The following is a 4,273-nucleotide window of genomic DNA, read 5'->3' on the forward strand; positions in this document are numbered from 1 at the left end:
AACTAGCTTTCTCTTCCAAGACCTCTAGGCATACTGAAAATAAGACATAAATACAGATACATTTGCTGTGGTTTGGTGGTAACATATCACTGGTGTTGCAATTAACCAAGAGTTTTGTTGTTACGGATATCCCAGAGTATGGTAGCCATGAATTACCTCACCTTACAGCTAACAACATGCATTAAAACATCTACGCAGACACACAGTTTACATAATTGAACTTTAATGGGGTTAAATACAAATTGTGCATTGCTAACCTAAGAAAGTGAAATAAATATATGACTTTGTCAGCTCAAATACATATATTTTCCCATCTAAAATCTGCTGTTTGCCACAGGACACTTTTCATATATGTAACGAGGACTAATATGAGCATGTGTGAAGGGAATCTTGATTTATAACTAGTCTCTGATTATAGAAATTGGGTGTTACAACCATAATAAACCCGTGATATTAATATGCATTAAAAAACATATACATTCCTTTAAAAGTCCACAAGAGGGCGACATTTAGCTGTTAACCTGTCGGATGCTCTTCTTAATGCAAGTTTTTATGTACTTCACAGTGAAACTTTAATTATTATACAGGAATAGTGAATGTGTTGTACGACACTAAAACATATAATCGTTTAAATATCTCCAAATTAATTTGTGAAAACTTATCATCAGCACAGAAATGGAAAATAGCTGATACATACCACTCGATGAAGCTCATTGACGCTTTCATACAGTTTAATTTAAAGAACTTTAATAGCAATTAGCAGTAAGATTGGCGTGTTTGTGTGATAAATTTGCGCATGCGCACTTCATCGCACAACTCTCAACTCAGAAGTCTGAAAGTTTCACCGCTGCTTTTGGAGAGAGAGAGACGCGTTTTACTCATTTGTACACAGTAATATGAGGCACGCTGGGGAATAGCTGTTGATTTCGGACACAATCATCTGCTGGAGGAAGCTATCATTTCAACTAAATTTGGAACCCGTTGTTACATTAGAAGGTAAGTCATCTCCGATATTTATAAAAAATAATCTTCCACTTTAACTGTAACGCACCTGAGAGTCATTTGCTCGTTTTATGTACGCATTTCCCCTTTTGTTTACTTAATCTGAATCGTTTTCTTACATATTTGCAACATTTAAATAAAGTATGTAATACGTGCTTTGTTTAAAACTATACTGTTTACTTCTTCACATTTGAATACAGTTCTGATTGCTAGAGATTGTAATATTATTTTCATATTTTTGCTGCCAGAGTTTTAACTTGTGTGTTGTAGAGGAGTGTATTATGTTGGTAAATACCCCATTTATTTACAAAGCTTAATTTGGATGTGGGTGTGACACTTGGTTGTCTGTGTGTGAGTGAATTAAGATGTGTATGTGCACACAGTAAAGATCAACTAACTATGTAACTTCCAGGGAGGAACTGTGGCCTTTCAGTGCTGGAAAAGGTTAGCTATGACATCAATTTTTTTTTTGTATTCTTCACATATAAGCCGCTAAATTGCTCCCATACAAGCTTGAAGTCTGGCTCAGATGTTTCCTATCTTGTCCTCCACATGTTTCCTTGTATTCATTTGAAACAAATGACAGATCCACTACAACAACATGCCAGAATCAAAGCCTTATCACTATATCTGCTTGCAGTGTTTATGCAAAACTTGTCTTTGAGTAAGAAATGAAAGAACATTTATGGATTTTCTATTAATTGGTTCATTCTGACCAATAATTAGTTCCATGATCAAATCTGAAAGCTGTTAACACTGTTCAAGCTATTATATAAAAGCCTAAATCTGACCACTTTATTAAATATTTGAAGCATCAAAGACAGAAATCACTCAGTTATGTATTAAGAAATATCTTATTTTGTGTTCTGAAGATCAACTGCCCTGAACAAAAGGCCTTTAATAAATGTTTGAAGCATACATGGCAGAAATCACTCGGATATGTTTAGAAATATCTCATTCTTCTTTTATGTCTGATGGCTTAAAAAATGATACAAGGACTAGACAAACCCTTTAAGGTCTTTACTGATGGATTGCGTGCTTGCAGAAGATATAAATGCTTGGGAAACGCTGATGACTCTGGTCTTCATCAGCCAACAGCTTGCTCCTCTTTAAAAGGGATGCTGCTAACATACATACCATACCTTTAAAGTACTTTATCAAACCAAGTGATACGTGATAGTAGAAAAAACTGACATTTTAATATTTTCATTCTTTGCAGTATTAATGCAATTTCACCAGATGACTTGAATAGCTTGCAAACAATTCATCATTTTAGATCGATTGGGATGATTCTATAGGGAAGCATATCTGCAAAAAATATAATTTATAAGTTAAATACAACAGAGAAAAGATGCAAATAAACTAAGGCTGCATGATATTGGGAAAATCTGATATTGCTATTTTGTTTTTCTTCGATGAATATTGCGATGAATAGTTTCACAAATGGTTTGAATAGCTCTATTTGGCATTTTTCTAGGGCTTTAACTGTGTTCAGGTACAGAACTTGAATAATCACAATGCAAAAAAAAAGGCTTTTCTTACATTGCTTTGTCATATTTGTAGTGGAAAATTCTTAGATTAAGTAAAATATTGTTTTGTTTAACTCAAATTGAGAGTTTTTCCTTAAAAGAAATAAATTTATCTGCCAGTGAGGAAGTAAAATAATCTTGTTTTCATTTTGAAATGTAGATCTTTGGACTATAAACAAGAAAAAAGTTCTAAGTAAGTATAAATGAACAATTAAATACAGTTAATCTTTGCTGCACCTCTAAACATCATCATTTTTTTGTGCCCAAATGTTTTAACCTCTCTTGAAATGCTCAGTCACAGGCCTTAAAACCACATGCAAATGATAAACTTACTCTATTATGGTTAAACTTGGTAGTGACTCTGTGGTCAACTAAAATTCAGACTCAACACTGCATATCTTGCGATGTGACTATTGCGGATGTGCACATTGCGATATCAATGCTGAAATGATATATTGTGCAGCCCTAAAATAAACAATGATGTATGATTTTCTGAGGAGTCAAACAATATTCAGAAGCAGAAATTAAATAACCACTGTATAATAGGGTTGCACGGTTTACTGGTACTATGGTAGTATCGCGATACTATGGCTCCAAAATACTGGCGGTGCCACTGTAGTTTGTAAACGTTAGTATCGTCATTAACGATCTATCTACAATACATAATGTTGCATGTGGAAAAATCACTAAAATGCTCACACGTTTATGCAACAATAGACCATTTTATTTGAATAGTCTGTGGAGCCCTTTAAGGTTGCAAAACTGTGTATAATTCACGCATTTTATAGTAGCCTATTGCACGTTTTCTGATGCTTCAGACCGAATCTGAATCAGTTAATTTCTGCTCATGTCAGTATGATTTAATAGCTACAACAACTGCGACAATCTCTTAAAAAGACATCTTTTTTGAATTTTTGACAACTTCATGAAGCCTAATTTGGTTGGAAAAATGCTAATTCTATCATTAATGCAAATTTCATTTGGTAAAATTTGTGTCTTTATTTTTATGTATTTTTTGTTGTCCAGTTATTTACAAAATAAACAAAAAGGACAAATACATTTTAGGTGAGGGAATGTGCAAATACTTTTTTGAATAATAAGTGAATCATTAATTAAATTCAAGTAGGCCTATTTAACATTGTATCGATTTAATTGAGTAAATAATTCTATAATATACAATTAATCTTTAAGCTACAGGTTTATTTATTGTGTCCAAATGGCTTAAATTTGCTTCAAATTCTTACAGTCAGGTCTTAAAGACACGTGCAAATAATAAACTTTCACTCTAAGGTTAAAATTTATGTTGTTAACTGTAATGTCTGATCATCTACATTGCAGATCCCTGCGATGCGACTATTGCGGACTCGCACGTTGCAATAACGTTGCTGAAACGATATATTGTGAATCCCTTCGAGATGGCATATCATTAACGTCGATTCAGGAACTCAAAGCATGTGGAAATCTAAACTTGCACACTCCCACATTCAGTCCAATGATTAGTAGTGGATAAGACCTCAGTACTACTACTGCCAAAGGCCACATATGTGTCTGGTCTGTGTGTTTGTATAGCGTAGAGCTCAGTAGCACACGCTCCGTCTGAGGGACAGGGCTCAGCCTGGATAACGGCACAGCCAGCGAGTTGTTTTTCTTTCAGACTTCCCCCACTCCATCCCCTATCTCCACATCTGGCCAACGTCAGAGTATGTAAATAAATCAAAATGACTTTTACCTTTGTGCTCGTA

At 34.3% G+C, this 4,273-nt stretch overlaps 1 protein-coding gene across 1 annotated transcript in view; it reads left to right on the plus strand.

Moving 5' to 3' along the window:
• Positions 1–830: 830 nt before the first annotated feature.
• The window catches only part of ppfibp1a (PPFIA binding protein 1a), a 21,826-nt gene continuing 18,383 nt past the window's right edge, over positions 831–4,273 (plus strand). Inside the window, exon 1 of the mRNA XM_056455882.1 lies at positions 831–996. The gene's annotated coding sequence lies outside the window, so the exon portion shown is untranslated. The remainder of the gene's footprint in view (positions 997–4,273) is intronic.

This window comes from Danio aesculapii, chromosome 4 (genome assembly GCF_903798145.1).
Source record: "Danio aesculapii chromosome 4, fDanAes4.1, whole genome shotgun sequence".
NCBI lineage: Eukaryota > Metazoa > Chordata > Actinopteri > Cypriniformes > Danionidae > Danio > Danio aesculapii.